At 34.1% G+C, this 17,685-nt stretch overlaps 1 protein-coding gene across 1 annotated transcript in view; it reads left to right on the forward strand.

The window, feature by feature from the left end:
- The window catches only part of LOC117171548 (ATPase H(+)-transporting accessory protein 2), a 125,771-nt gene that overhangs the window by 34,225 nt on the left and 73,861 nt on the right, over positions 1-17,685 (forward strand). The gene's annotated exons all lie outside the window — the stretch shown is intronic.

Consider the following 17,685-nt stretch of genomic DNA (forward strand, 5'->3'; position numbering starts at 1 on the left):
CCCCCCCCCCCTCACCACACACACACACACACACACACCACCACTCAGTAAAATAAGGCACTCATCACTAGGGAATCAGATAATTTCGTTCTCCTTACAAAATCATCTGCGAACAACTTCTTCCCCAGTCCACACACCTGTTCTATCACCACACTTGCCTTTCTCACTCTCTGCGTCTCCTCATATACCTCCCTTACCCTCTCGATCAGGCCCCTCTTCACTCCCCTATCTTTCATTGCCTCTCACAACCTCCCCCTATCCATCGAAGGGAACGCGCCCTTTAGATCTACAAAAAACGCGTACACTTTGGCATCCTTTTTGGTTAGTTGTATTTCTCAAAAATTAAAACTTATAAGCTTATGGGTGATTTGAATCATTTCTTGACTTGAAGTTGGATAGTGTTATTATAACTTCTGGCGAACAATTTAACGTCGAACAATTTTGAACAAACATAATGTACATACTAGAAAAAAGGTTTAATGTTGCAATTTTCTAGAGATAAGAGAGCATTAAATGTATTTCTCCTCGTGTATTTTTAACCTTTTATGATTTAATTAGTGGTTTTGAATGAGTTTTTTGGGAACTAAAGTTACCAGTAGGTCTTCAAGGGTTAAAATAAAAATTCGGAATGGACAACTTGGATATAAGAGAATAATAGGTTATGAAGTTATTTTAATAAAAAGACACAAAGCCACCATAACAGATGTCCATAGAGGATATCCGCTCCAACGTTGCTAAAATTTATTATAAAAGTGACGGCGCTGCCGGTGACTTGCATCCTATGATTGGAATCGGTGGGGGGCCTAGCTAACTTGCATCTTCGCCCCCTGTTCCTTCTTTTCCTTTTCACTCGTTCCTTCATTCATTTTCCTTTATAAGTTAAAATAAATAAATCGTTAAGCTGGATAAAAGCGGGAAAATGAAATAAATACTTTAATTCTCGAATTATATAGAATCCGAAAAATAAATTCCCGAATTATAAAATTTCCAAATTTAAACCAAAAAAATTTGTATAAAGAGTTTTACTTATCAAAAATATGATATACAAATATTTTTATAAAAAAATATTTTTTAATGTTTAAAGTTTATAAAATTATTGCTTCAACTTAAAATAACAATAATTTAAAAAAAGCACTTTGGAAAAATAAATGACTTTTACAAAAAAATTGTTTAAATTTGGCATTAAAGCTTGATTAAATCCTTGAAACTTTGGGAAATTCATTGAAAACCATTCAAATCTGCGCGAAATACCACCTTGATCAAAAATTTTTAGGACTTTATTTTAAAAATCAAAAATACAAGTTAATTCATCATAATCGATATTGTTCCCTTCAAAGTACTCCTCATCGTCTCCAACGCACTTATGCCAGCGCTTGATCGAATCCTCGAAACAGTTTTTATAATCGTTGTGCGGTATAGCCATTAAAGCCATCTTCGATTTTTCCATGACCTCATCTCAGGAGCTGTAGCGTGTCCCGCAGAGCGGTTTCTTGAGTCGACCGAATAGGAAAAAGTCGCAGGGAGCCAAATCAGGTGAATTCAGTGGTAGTTGGATGGTATTCGTTTCGTTTTTAGCCAAATGCTCACGGATAAGGATGACATTGTGCAAAGTCGATGACATTTTTTTTGTGAAAAATCGAAACCACACACAAAGATAGATGTACACAATATGGCGTCCTCTCAACAAATGTCAAGCTATCAAGCTGAAAATTTGACAGAACGTCAATGAGGCTTTTACCAACACAACAAGAAAAGAAAAATTGAAATCGGCCAAACTGGAGTGTCACACGGTGACGAGTCCTAAAACTTTGTGATCAAGGTGGTATTTCTGAAACATTTCAATTCCTCTGGAATCTTTGAAAACTTTGTTATCTGCAAAGCCTTATGAAATATTTTAGAGTTTTTGAACTTTTTGAAAAATTTAACAAATTTTAAAAATAATCTTTTGAAATCTTTATTAACCCTTTTAAATTATTTAAACAATCATTTAAATCTTTGTGAAATATTTGAAATTCTTTAAATCTTGTGGAATTTTGGAAACTTTTTTGAATTTTTTTAAACCTTTGAGAAGTCTATTTAAATAATCTTTTAAAATCGTATGGAATCTTTTTGAAATCTTTGCGTAATTTGTTTAAATCCTTAGAAATATTGGGAAATCATTTTTAAATGTTGATAAAAGGTGGACAAAACATTGCGTTTTTAACTTTAAAGCGGAAAGCGAGAACACACGGAAGACATGCACTTTTACATTACCTTAGGAAGAAGTTTCTGTGACTATAGTTATGGGTGGTTTTAAATTTTAAAGGCATGTCACACACTCAAATACACCATAAAAAAAGTAGTTGAAAATTACCGCATTAATCAGTGGACATACAATTGCCAGTGATTAACGTGGGATATTTACTGCAATGGTTGAAAATTAATGTGATACTTTAAAATCACATATAGAAAGGAAATATCCCGAAAGGTCACTCTCAGACAGTGTAATTTGACGTTCCTCTTGTAAAATTGAACTGTCAATGTAAAATTTCAAAGGTCATCTCGAGACAAAGAGACGCAGAACCTCCGCATTGACATAATATTATAATTGCTTAATTGAAGATGTCTGTTTATAAATATGATACTTTCAGTTATTCCAAAGAACATTCTTTTCTGTTTCTACACAAATACCACACTCAAGGAGGAACTTTTTCTACTCACCTTATCTACCATATATCAGTATTAACCTACCTATGTAGTTATAGGAGATAAAGTTTAGAAGGCTGATGGCTATAAAACCGCGCATCAGAACATGAACACTTATGGCAATATAAATTTATCCCAACCTCATATAGGCGGAACGGATGCAATACTTAAAATATATTACATTTTATATATAAAACACGCAAACGCGCTGTTGTGTTGTCGAGTGACACCCGCCTGACAATTTATTTCCTCTGCAGTGAAATTACAAAATTCTGGTAAAATTTCTATTCTTATGCTTTTTTACACATTCCATGTGAATTATATTACAGTGCATTTTTTTATTTTAGAGAAACCTGGTAAAAGGACACGGTAATATCGGTTATAATACGGTTGAAATTTAGCACGTTAATCATTGGTATTTTTATGTCCACTGATTCCTGTGTTAATATTACACTTTGACGGTAAAATTGATACAAATATTGTGAATTTGCACTGGTAATCGCTGCAACTTCACAATAAACTTGTAGCATTACGCATGAATCATAGTAAAACGTTTACAAACCGTCTTACAATTTTCAACGACATTTTTGACAGTGTACCTATATTACCGGCCTCATCTTACCAGTTCACTGAATATTTTCTTGAACTTAAGAACTGTTTTTGTAAATAAAATATCGGACTGAAACTTTGGAAAATGTATTAGAACGCCATAAACTACGTTCATGTACTTTATTACGTAGGAATTTTGCCAAAAATTATATTCAAAGAAATTAAAACTGGTACCATTGTTTGATATATTTTCTTTGTAACCTTGAAATTTTTTGAACCTAAGAACTTTTTTTATAGTTAAAATATCTGGGAGATGTAAAAATATACATGAACGCGATTTACTGCTAGCTCTAGCATTTATTATAGTTTGAGGCCAATATTTTACATATAAAAAAAGTTTTTCCGTTCAAGAAATTTAAAGGTACAATTGCCTCCGTTCTGAACTACCCCTGCATCTCTCACGTCAGGTTAGCCACTCGAGTGGTGGGAGAGAGAGAGGGGACTACTATTTGGCTAGGCACCTCTTCGTTTCTGACCACCCGTTGCCAGTAGCCTAAATCTGTTTGTCGTCGACGCTCGGTGAAGTCTTCCGCGAAATGGTCGTGCTGGTCACGTACAACTCACAAACGTAGAAAAAACATCGAAGCCGCGCTTGAGCTGTCAGTTGTCCGGGGGACATTAACTTTCTACGGAGTGCGGCGATATAGCTCTAACAAGGGGAAGGCCTCTGTGACACTGACTATTAGAAGAGACTACCATCAAATTAATAGTACGAAAAAAATAATTAGACATGTATCCCGGCTTCTTATTACGTGGGTCCTTGTTTAAGAATTGTGAGCGTTTGAGCATCACAGTCGCCGTGGTTATCAAATTTAAACATTCCAAATAATCATTTTTTGATGCTCTACCGACGATTAAATTTTGTATTAAATAGTTAAATATTGGGGAATAAATATCACAAACATGTAAAGAACAATAAATTACCATTATACAAATAAATGATTTAAAAAGTATCTGCATGATATTTATTTCCCAATAATTAAACTATTTTTGAAAACAAAATTTAATCGCTGCGGGAGGAATAAAAAATGATTATTTGACATGTTTACAATGCGAAAAGAAATGTCGACAAAAATATTTGAACGGGCGGAAGCGTGGTCAATAGTCAGACTCTTTACCGCTGAACCAGCGGCGCTTAGTGAAAGCAACCGTGCGCAATTTGGTAGACCTTCAGCAGCCGCGGTAACCGTGATTTTCAAACTCATGAATCTTAAACAAGGGCCAACTCGCAAACAAGGCGGGGCACGTGTCTAATTCTTCTTAACATGCTGTTGATTGATTATAGCCTCATCAAAAAGTAAATGTCTCAGAAGAGAGCTTCCCCTTCTAAGTCGAATGACATGTGAATTTAGAACACCCAGGCGACGAAAACAAGAATAATGGATGTTTTCCAAATATGATTCATGGTTATAAATATAATTTATAACCATAAATATAATTCAGCGGACATCAATCCACAAGGTATTTCGTCGCCTGAGGCGTTCTAACTTGACTCTGTGAAACAGAGTAAAATACGTAAGTTAAACCTAAATGTAAAGTCGAAAAATATTTACATTTATACTGGTGGAAAAACTTAAGATTACGAAATATACAGGACCTTTTTTAGATCTTGATTACGATTTTCAATTTGATTTGCTCTAGGATGATAAGTAGGGGTAGTCTAGCACGAGATGGACCATATTTGGCAAACGTCAATCTAATTTTTACCTGTAAATTAAGGCTCGTCATCGTCAATTATGGCCAAGGGGGAAGGCGTCTACTAATGTGGAAAAAAGTAAGTTTTAAGATTTTCGGAACTGACAAGGAGGAAGTAAATTGTACGGTGTTTTCTGCATACAATTCATTTAAAATTTCGGGAACCTTATGGATGTCATTTACATAAATAATAAAGAATACCAGTCTTAGAATGCTGCGGTGCAGCACATCCGCTCGGATGAGTTTTTCTTGTTAGAGTGGTTTTTCTACTTTAACTGAGACTTTTCTGCATAGTGCTTCATTCTGTACGGCCAGGTGGCTTTCAGGGACTGTGACATCAATACACTATGTGCAAAAATAGCATCGCTTTTACAAAATTCAATTCAACCTATTTTAGGCCAAACTAACACATTTATAAAAAATAGTTGGGACTTTATTAAAGAAATTAAAACCATAACTATTCCAGATAATTTCACTTTCATTTCTTTGGACGCGAAATCGATGTTCACTAATATTTTTAAGAACAAAGCAATAGACTGTATAAAAAACGCTGAACATAAATTCAAGAACACGCATGTTTGACATAGATGATATTCTCACCTGTGTACCTGAGGAAAAGATTGATGACTTGTTTGACAGATTCAATAGGGCTGACTCCGTTCTTAAATTCACTCTAGAAAATCGACTTAAAACAATAGAATAAACTTTCTCGATGTCACTGTAATGGTAGAAAATGGACGTGTGATCTCAAATTGGTACCGCAAACCTACATGGTCAGGTCGTTACCATCACTTTCATTTCGATCATCCGATCTCTGTAAAAATAGGCGTAATTTACTCTTTGGTAGACAGGGCCCTAAAACTAGCCGATCAAAGGTTCCACGAAGAAAACTTAGCTTTAGTCAAAAAAACTTTGATACAAAATGGATATCTAGAAAAACTCATAACCTCTAAGACAAGTCCTCGACTGTCTAATATCTTTGACGTTAATAATAATACTAACAATCAACATGAGAATGGAAGTGGTTCCAAAAAAAGTGATCGTCTTCCCATACACTGATATTTTCTCCAAAAAAATTAAACACATTTTTAAAGATTCAGAACAATCAATAGTTTTTAAAACTGGTAACAAACTTCAAAAGTTATACATATAAAAAAAATATCGCAGAGAAAAAATCCATAAAACGCACGTCGTCTATCAATTAACTTGTAACCAGTGTGGATGGGTCTACATAGGTCACTCAAAGGGAACTTACATTTAGAAAAAAAGAGCATAAAAGAGATGTAAACAACTTTTGTACTAAAACAGTCTTAGGAAACATGCCGTCACTATGTTTCACTCTTTTGATTACAACAATTCTATTATTATGGCCATAGAAATAAATAAAACTAAAAGAGAAATTCTTAAAATGATTTACATAACGCGTCATAAAAAATCAGTCAATTTACGTACAGCCATCCAAGGCTTGAGCACTTTATATCATAATTTAATTTTTACTAAGCAAAACTAATAAAAAATAGTCTAACATAACTCTAGTACTACGTTACTGCAATAACCCACATCCTTAAACGTATTTTCATCTGAGTACATAACCTCAATAAACCGCGAGACCACGCGTCATTGCGTTGGTCCTTGCTTTATTTTAACACAAAAATTTAATTATTAAAAAAAATTGATTTCGGAAGAACAATTGAAACAAAATTTTTTAATAAACTTGTTTCAAAATAATGTTAACAGAAACAAAGATTTGCCAAAAACACATTTAAAACCATTTTCTGAGTGCAGTTTTTAGGTTGTGTCCTCTATTATGAAAATCTAAAAAGAACTTTATTCTAAATTCAGGGTAATATTTCACAACAATCTCTACATTTATAATCTGCTTCATAACTATATACTAGAAAACTAGAATAAAATAACCTACATAGACCCATATTCCATTTTAGGCATAGATGTAACCATTTCAATGTTCAAGTCTTCTCTCATTTTTTTCTAATTTATTTGGAATCTTTTGACTTTGGTCCAAACAGGATGCTATTTTTTAGTTCGCTATTTTAAACAATCTTTCACGATCTTACCTCCGTATCGCTCCTTGTAGAGTCTTGAAGAGGGACTGGTACCAGTCCGAAATGTTGACAAATGAGCTGGACCTAAAATAAATGAAATTTCTGACCGCTAAGCCGCATACGTTTTTTACAAAGTTTTACATAGTTGATAGAACTGATTCAAGAATAGCGGATATAAGCGATAAGTGAACAGAGTTTTATATCATTTCCGCAAAATTTCAGATAAAATGTAGAATTATCATTTTCTGAGTATTAATTTGCCAAAGCAAATCAGTTATCATTTATATCCGTTATCCTAATCAGTTCCATCATTTATGTAAAAATGATTTTTTCCGTGTAGCATTAAAAGCTGTAAATATTTCAAACATAATGTAGAAATAATATAAAGTAATTAGCAGTTAACGCAATTTGAAATACATATATCTAGTATCCTGAAAGGCCTTTGGCCATTAGACGAGTCGGCCCATCGTTAGACTAACTACCTGACCTGATTCGCCTGTCTATTCGGCGCCGTTTAGCCAAGTTCCTAGGAACTTCGCTAAATGACGGACTCGGCTACTGGGCTACGACACACACACACACACACACACACACACACACACACACACACACACACATATGTATATATATTCCATATGGTAATAAGAAAATTATTTTAAAATTTTTTAACTATGGCGCAGCACTCCGATCAGTCCGGGGGAAAAATATGTCAATCTAGGGGAAGTACAGATTTTTTTGTAAAAAGATGGTTGTTGCATATATACAGGGTGTTCCAAGTGTATTGTCGTTCCTTGTAATGGCAGATAGAAAATAGATTCAAATCGAAAAGTCCCAAAATACTTTTGGCTCCGTTGCATATTTTTGGTACTACAAGGCATTGAAATTGTATGTAGGTGTACACTTAGTCGCAAGTGGACCTGCGATTTCGATTTCGAAATTTGGTGAGCATAACACAAATAATTTCAGTGAGCCAGATAAATCGTACATTCTTACAAATAGTCAGTGACCGTCCCTGACGAAGGTGGAATTCAATCAAATGTTTTAAATTCTCTGAATTCTTCTAAGAGCATGGAATTTTCTTTTCAATTATTTCCACATTTATTAACTTTTGTCGAAAGTGAACTATACTAAATTAAGGTTCTCTCGTTTTTTTAAATGTAATCTTTTGAGAAATTCTGCAAATCCATTTATAAATTCAGTTACTTTGGGCAACAGGTGAACTTCTATTAATTTTAATTCCATAGTCTTTTGAATTCAGCAGAATTACCTTGATTTCTGCGAATTAATTTATAATGCTTTTAATTATGTTAAATATCTTTGAATTCTCTTGAATAATTCAGTATATATATTGATTTATTTTTAATTTCCTGAATTCTTCTGAAAGCTTGAAATTCTTTTCATCTATTTCGAAACTCATCAACTATGGCCGAACGTGAGTCGGTTACAGTAATTCAACGTCAATTCTAAAGATTTTAGAAGAATTAAAAAAGAAATTTTAAATGCAAAAGATTCCAATTGAATTTAACGACTTCTGCAGAATTCTTCAGTTAAAAAAAAAAACAAAAGTTCGTCTTAATACAGTAGCAGTTCACCCGCCGACCATATTTGCTGAATTTGGAAATAGCTACGAAGAGTTCTATGCATTCAGAAAAATGCAAAACAATTGATTGAATTCTCAATTAATCAGGGACTCTCTCTGATTACTATTTGCAATAATGTGCAAATTATCTACGCAAGATCGATGCGGTAATTTAGAAAATAAGAAATACAAATGAAATTCTTACATAAAATACGTAAAATTGTTTGTACTACGCTTGCTAAATTTCGAAGAATCTAGCCTACATTCCCATTTTTTCCATGTACTGAATTTCGTTAAGTTAATATTTTCTCTGGAATATGTTTAAAAAAAGAATTCATTTTCTTATAAAGTTGTTTTACGGGTCGATAAAAGTTGAAATACTGCTTTTCGGTATTCACGCCCACTTGAAACTAACTGTACACCTACATACAATTTCAAGTCCCCGTAGTACCCAAAATACGCCATGGACCTAAAAGTATTTTTGGACTTCGCATTTAGAGATCGCAGGAAAAAACGACTCTCGAAGATTTTCAGGCAATTTTATGGATAATTTGAGTCAATATAAAAGATATTTAAGAATTTTGCAAGTTTTGAATAGGTTAAAAATAATTTAAAACTTCGAAAAATTTCGGAAAATGTATGAAATATTTTTTTTTGCATTTCAACCCTTAAAATTATAATTTTTCTAACAAAATTTTTCTTGACTGAAAAATCTTTTTTGGTTGAAAATATAAGAATAGTGTTAAAATTTCGTCTTTTTGGTTTGAAAATTCATCTTTTTTGGTAAACATGTAATCTTTTTTATTAAGATTAGTCCAGTAAAATTAGCTCGAAAACAGGTAATTTCCAGAAAAAATTTCTAAAGTTTTGATATCTATCGTACGTGGTTCCATATGGCATTCAAATCAAATATCAAAAGAGTTTCCCTCTGGCCGGTGGGAGGAAACACCCTTAAATCTAACAAAACACCCCCGAAAATTGTTTTTTTGGCGATTGTTTCGAAAAGCGTGCATCTAACGACAAAAATAGTTACGTACAAAAAAATAGTAGATAAAATACGGGGTGAGTTTTAGCTCGAAGTCCGTACGCTTTTTCTCTCGCATATATCTCTAAAGGGAGTGGTTTTTCGCTCATAATGTATAGGACTAAAATAGTAGCAGTAATAGTAGCAGTAATATTAGTAGTAGTAGTATTATTCTCTTGCAAATACTTCGAAATGGGGTGGTTTTTCGGTGAAACTATACATGACCTAAATTGTAGAGCAGACAATTACCTATAAATCTTTTACATTAATTTGTTTTTATTTAATCAATTAAAGATTATATCAACATTTTTCCGAAAATGGCCCAGTGTCTCGTTTTTGGAAAATTGATTGAAGAATATGTATAAATGTATAATGTATTCAGTAATTAGTAAATACAATTTTCAATCTTTTTGAACAATTAGATCTTTTATCAGTTATTATTCAATGATCTGTAAGTTGGTAGTTGTAGTATTAGTATTAGTAGTAGTAGCATTAGTTGCAGTAGTAGTACTAGTAGTAGTAGTAGTGATAATAGTAGTAATAGTATTAATGTTATTAGTGCTTTGACTGCATATTGAAAAATTGAAGTTTTCATATGGACCTATTTCTGGAATGAGGGAGCTGTTCTTATCTGATAAAATAAACATTCAGCTAAATTTACAACAGAACAAGGGCCCTTTGTTTCAAGCATGGGGTTATGGAGCGTGGCTGCGATCTTGCATCTTGCAATAGCCTGCACCAGTTAAACGTCAAGTGTCAAAGCATAAACGTGCATCGAGAAGCTAGTTTTTTTTTAAAAAGTGTGTTCTGATATGGCATTGACAAGTAAATGTTTTATTTGTAATGCAAATTTAAATGAGAGTGAGACTGTGATTGTGAAGGATGGAATTAAAACTTTGATTCGAATGAGTGAACGCCGCAATGATGAACATTCTGTGAATTTGAGTCCGATGGAATCTGTAACTGTTCATAAGAACTGCAGGTGTAAGTACATTTTGGAAAAAAATATTTGAGACATTAAGAGAGAAAAAGAGGTAAGAGCAACGAAGAAAAAGTTTAACGTTCTAAAACAGAACTCTGTGGTTTTAAAACAAAATGCTTTTTTTGTTGCGAAAAATGCGACGTTGAAGCAGAATATAAGAAATGTGCAAGTAAACGGCAACCTATGTACAAGGTTCGTTCTCTAACTTCAAAAACAACGATTTTAAATTGCTCAAAAGAAAGGACTGATTCATTAGGGGAGGATGTTATCCATCGAATAAACAGCGCAAGCTGTCTTGTAGGAGCTGAAGCACGGCATCATGGAAGATGTTATTCCTCTTTTACTTCGAATCGACCCAAAAAAATTGAAAAAAGAGGACGACCAGAAGATGAAAATTTTTTATCTGCATTCGAAAAATTTTGCGCCAGTATTAACGAAGGTGACGAATGTCAATTCTCATTGCAGGATTTATTGAAAGAAGTTCAATCGCACCTGCCAGATGAATCAACAATTTTTGAAAAAACATTGCAAGAAAAACTGCTGGGTAGGTATGGAGATAACATCCTGTTTGCGAAAATGCGAGGCAGGCCAACTGTTGTCTGTTTTCGTGGTTCTGGATTAAAATTACTCAAAATTTCGCACGAGAATCGGTTGGACGATGAAAAACAGGAACGTTTAAGAATCGTTGAGACTGCAGCAACCATAATCCGGGAAGACATTCGAATAACACCATATGATATGACGGATTATCCAGATGTTGAGAATTTTACAGAAGATGTAGAAAAAGTAGTTCCAGGAACATTATTGAAATTGCTTAACACAATTATTGTATCAGATAAGAAAACTAATTTCCATAGGTTACAAAAAAAGTCCATTCCAATTGCTCATACTATAATTGCAGCAACAGGACTTCGTTCATTTCTCTCTACTATTTTTCTCGGATTGGCTATATATTTCATTCATGAAATATTGTCCACATGGTGTCCACAATATTGTCCACATGGTGTCCACAATATTGTCCACATGGTGTCAGCTTTAGGTTTTAGTGAAACCTATTCCGATGTCGCATTATTTGAATCATCTTCTGTAAAATCTTGGAAGGCTGAGTTTGCAAAAGATGCATTTTTTCAGTATATTTTTGATAATGCAGATTACAATGTAAAAAGTTTAACTGGAAAAGGTACATTTCATTCAATCGGTGGAAATACATGTGTTACACCTGCAAATAAGGTACTTGCGCAAGGAATTTCGAAATTGAGAATTCTTCCTTCCTCGAAAGATATAGCACGTATAGGCTAAATAGAAATGCAGTCTTTTAGCCAAGCAAAAAAGTCGGGTTTACAACGAAACTTGTAAAAATGTTATGCTAACCTCTAAGCAAGATGTCCTTTGGATGCTAGGGAAATATTTTGAGGTACCATCCTTTCCGTCATGGCAAGGTTTTATGGAAACTCTAACGAGGAATCTGCCCTATCAGCAATCACAGGTTATTGTATTACCGTTTGTTAATTTACAATATTTACTGTTCTAAAATTCGCATCTGACGAGATAAAAAAATCATTGCAGGCAGCTTGTTTTATTACTTTTGATCAAGCACTTTATATGAAATCAAAGGATATTTGTTCCTCCCAAAATGATCTTTCAAGTGTTATTATGAGGTTAGGGGGCTTTCATTTTCTTCTCTCTTATCTAGGAGCGGTAGGTTACCTTATGGGAGGCAGTGGGCTTTCAAATTTATGGGCGACAGTTTTTGGTTCCTCATCTGTGCCTCATATGTTCACAGGTCACGCTTATGCAAGATCCATTCGAGCGCATTTGTTAACATACTGTGCTTTATCGAAATTAATTTTTTCTGAAATTAATCTAGACGAGTATGAGCCTCAGCACTGTTGAAATGTTTTTGCAGATTTTAAAAACATCCCTCCAAGTTTCGATTCTGTACAAGATGATGATGTTATTGAAGAAATTCATAGGAAGTTAAAAATCCAGCTGGACGTGTTACGCTTAAAAGGAAAGACAGCCCAGTTGTGTATACAATACTTTAATCTCGTAACTATTGGATTGCACTTTATTCAGGCAGAGCGTATGGGGAATTGGCAACTCCACTTAGATTCCATTAGAAGTATGTTGCCGATTTTCGATGCAAGTGGACATTTTTTGTATGCTAAATCTTGCTAACTGTATCTTCAAGATATGGACTCACTACATCTGAAAATGAAGAAAGCAGAGTTCTATACCTTTACAACCGAAGACTTTTTTACAATTAGACGTACAGACAAATTTTGGTCTGGTATGACATGGTAATTGAACAAACTTTAATGAAGCTCATGAAAAGCATCGGAGGAATTACACATGGGCGAGGATTTACAGAAAGTGTTTTAAATAAATGGATTTTTGGTTTGTCAGTAGCGTATCATGTTTTCGAGAATATTGAAAAGTTCTGCGGGATTACCAGCAGTACTAGTTTTCAACATATTGAACTCAGGGATTCGAGAATTAAAAAAGACGAAAAGGATCCAAACTTTCTTCGAATGGCTTCAACAAAATTTTCCATTTACTTGTTCCGAAAATCTAATGTCCATATCGAGTGGTATTGTTGCTTCTGAAGACATAAATTGTCACGAGGCCGTACAAATGGGCGAAAAATTACTGAAATAAGTGATAGAGGATAAAAAGTTTGCGGATTTTACAATTAAACGCAAAAATAAAGTAAAAGCAATTTCCGTGTCAAATTCCACTGTAAAAGTTGCCGATGATGTCGTAGAAATTGATACTTCTCAATTACTTTAAAGAATAATTTGCACCGTGAAAGCAAAGGAAGACTTGAAATCGTATTTTAATTACGAACTGTCATCATTTCCACTTTCGATTTTTTTTCATTGAGAAAGGCCTAATGAGAAAGACAAAAAAAATCATCATTGTACAACATATATGCCTCTCTTGAGAAGCATGAGAAACACCTGGACGGATGTAAATTATTTTTAGATGGGGGCAATTTGATTCATCGTTTAGTATGGCCAAAGAATACCACGTTTGCAGAAATTCACAATGCATATGTACTATTTATTCGCAAACATTATGGCAACAACGTTGTTATTGTAAAGGGCTTTTCAATAAGAGCGCTACAAAAGTTTTTTAAAATAAAACAAAAACGGTTTTGGATATAAATGAAATTCTTTATTCATGTGAAAGTACATTCGATCCCATTATGTATGGAACTCGATTTCTTTTGCATGGTCAGCACGGGCACGCTTGCAGAAGTCCAGACGCTGAACCCAATTTTCGACGGTTTTCAAGCATAATTCGGCCGATACTGCTGCAATTTCACATTCGATATTCGTACGAAGTTCATCAATCGTCGCTGGCTTGTTGGCATAGACCATAGACTTGACGTAGCCCCACAGGAAATAGTCTAACTGCGTCAAATCGCACGACCGAGGCGGCCAATTGACTGCGCCATTTCGTGAGATAACACACTCACCAAACTTGGTTTTCAATAAATTGATTGTGACATTCGCTGTGTGGCTTGTGGCGCCGTCCTGTTAAAACCACATATTGTCCAAGTCTATATCATCCAATTCGGGCCAAAAATATTCGGTTATCATTGAGCGGTAGCGATTCCCATTCACAGTAACGTGCCGGTCTTGATCATCACGGAAGAAGTACGGCTCAATGACGCCGCTGGTCCATAAACCGCACCAAAATGTAGTTTTTTGGGATGTAATGTTGACTCATGGAATTCGTGTGGATTGCTGCCTGACCAATAACGCATATTTTGCTTATTGACGAAGTCATTCAGCCAGAAATGAGCCTCATCGCTGAAGATGATTTTTCGATGAAAATCCGGATCATTTTCAAGTTGTTTCTCAACCCAATTCACGAACATACGTCGCTTCTGGTGGTCAAGCGGCTTCAGTTCGTGCGTCGATTTAATTTGGTAAGGATGTAGGCCAAGATCTTTTCGCATAATACGCCACAACGGCGTCACAGATAAGCCAAACGCTTGAGAACGACGTGTGAGAGACTGATTTGGGCCTTCCTCAATTGATGCGCTAGCGGCAGCAATATTCTCGACATTACGGGCACTTCTTTGTCTCACTGGCACGGGAACATTTTGTACTGTACCTGTGGATTCAAATTTTTCCACTAGACGCTCAATTGTCGATTTGGCAGAACGATTATGACGACCATAAATTGGACGTAGCGCTCTTAAAGTTGAGGCCACTGACTCCGAATTTCGGTAGTAAATTTAAATAATTTCGACTCGTTGTTGGATCTTATATGTTTCCATGATTAAATTGCGAACCTTACTGAAGAGAAATGTCAAAAGAACGGGAAAAAAATTGCGTCGTTTGCTGTCACTATCGGTCTACTTTTGTAGCGTGCCTATTGAAAAACCCTTTATTTGACGGTTATTCATTAAATGAAGCCAGTACGAAAAGTGTTGAACGTCAACAGCGTCTTTTGAAAAATATTTCACCCGGAATTTTATTTCAGTAAAATACAGTTTTAACTGTGCCTCTAGAAAAATTCCTAAATAATCTTAAAAATAAAGCATATTTGATTTCTCAATTACAGCAACGATTTCAAAACGAAAGTTTTGAAACACTTGTTGCTAATGACGATGCTGATGTACTGTTCATGCAGACTGCCATCAATTAATCCCATCGGAATAAAACAGTTGTAGTTGGACAGGATGTGGATCTCCTTGCATTGATTATTGCTCGTTCTCCTGTGGAAAATGATAATTTATTCCTAAAAGAATGAAAAGGAAATGTAAAATCCCGCATTTATAGTTCGAAACTTTTGCAAGAGTCTGAGTCTTTGAAAAACAGTAAGCAATCCATTTTATTTGCTCACGCATTTAGTGGGTGCAATACAACCTCTGGCTTCTTCGGGCAGGTAAAAATTAAAACAATTACTTTGCTAAATAAAAATGAATCCTTGCAGGATATTGTAAAAACTGTCAACAACCCCGATTCTAATCACTGTCAAGTAGCAGCTGCTGGGGAGCAATTTATTCTTGCATTATATAAGGCTAAACATTCTGAAACAAGCTTAAACGAGTACAGATACGTAATCCTCAACAAATCTGTTACTTCTTCCATTCAGGTTGTATCTCTATCTGGGCTGCCTCCAACTTTCGAAGCTGCTCGACAACACTTATCGAGTCTATCATCAGATTCAAACATGGCGAGAAAAATTTTTAGAATCAGAACTGTGGGGTTGGATGAGAGATAAAAATATTTTATTTCCAGTTTATACTACTAAGGTACCAGCTCCATCTCACATAATGAAGTTGATCGTTTGTTCATGTAAAATGGGATGCGGTAAACGTTGTGGATGCATAATAGCTGGACTAAAATGTTCCTTAATGTGTCTAAATTATCAAGGTACAGGTTGTCTTAATGAAGGAACTATAGATAGACTCCCAGATACAGTTGATGATTATGACGAGTATTAGTTTTCAAATACATTTGAACAAATATTTGAAAGTGTGCAATGGATTAGGCCTTCTGGGGAAACCACAAAAAAAAAACGCACCACAAGCTCTACCTCACAGGTGGTGTGGAAATGAGTCATTGATCCATTTTCAGAAAAATAATGATATAATTTTTAATTTTTTAAATAAAAATTAATTAATTAGAAATATTTATAGATAATTGTCTGCTCTACAATTTAAGTCATGTATAGTTTCACCTAATACCACCCCATTTCGAGGTATTTGCAAGAGAATACTACTACTACTACTACTACTACTACTACTACTACTACTACTACTACTACTACTACTACTACTACTACTACTACACTACTACTACTGCTACTACTATTACTGCTACTATCACTAGTGCTAGTACAAACTTATATATCATTAAATAATTATTTATAAATTAATTTTATTATTGAAAAATGGTTGAAATCATATTCATTAATTACTTAATACATTATACATATATACATAGCTTTTGATCAATTTTTCATTAAATGAGTCACTGATACATTTTCGGAATAATGTTTATATAATATTAAATTGTTTAAATAATAAATAATTAATAAGCAATATTTATAGAGAATTGTCTGCTCTACAATTTTAGTCCTATACATTATGAGCGAAAAACCACCCCGTTTCGAGATATATGCAAAAGAAAGAGCGTGCGGATTTCGAGCTAAAACTCACCCCCTACGCAGAGGGTGAATTACTCGGGAACGGTGACCCGTAGGAAAAAAATGCATAGAACATTCTCATTCAGAATTTTATATATTATTTCTTTGTACTGGACTATTTTTGTCGTTAGATGCTCGCTTTTCGCAATAATCGCCAAAAACCAATTTTCGGGGGTTGTTTGTTAGATTTAAGGGTGTTTCCTCCCACCGGCTAGAGGGAAACTCTTTTGATATTTGATTCGGATGCCATATGGAACCACGTACGATAGATATCAAAACTTTATCAATTTTTTCTGGAAAAAAGTCTAATTTTACTGGACTAGATTTCAACTTTTTGGTTTAAAATTAATGTCTTTTTTGGTTGAGGATTCAACTATTTTGACCTCAATACATCTCTTTGAGTGAACTTACTTGTTAAAAATTTCCTTTTTTGCTTGAAAATTCATCGCTTAAGTTGTAAATTAATCTCTGGTTGAAGATGTAAATATATTGTTGAAAATTCGTATTTTTTGGCAGAAATCTAATTTTCTTGGATGAAAAGTCATTTTTTTGGTTAAGAAATTAACTATTTTGTTTCAAATTGAAATATTTTTAGATTAAAATATCAAATATTACAGTTTTAATAAAAAATTTGGATTTTTGGTTGAAAATTCAAGTAGTTGGTTAAAACTTGAACTAATTTGCTAAAAACTCTTTTTTTGTTGACGATTCATCATCTAGTTAAAAATTAAATTTCTTGTTGAAATTTGAATTTAACATATAGATATATCAGGAATTTTCAAAACAAAATTCAATCCTAATTTATATTTTTTTCGAAACGACCATGTTATGAGCCTATTACGCTCTCAAAAAGTGAGTTTTTAGATAGGTTATGATGAGT

This window comes from Belonocnema kinseyi, chromosome 4 (genome assembly GCF_010883055.1).
Source record: "Belonocnema kinseyi isolate 2016_QV_RU_SX_M_011 chromosome 4, B_treatae_v1, whole genome shotgun sequence".
Classification (NCBI taxonomy): Eukaryota; Metazoa; Arthropoda; class Insecta; order Hymenoptera; family Cynipidae; genus Belonocnema; species Belonocnema kinseyi.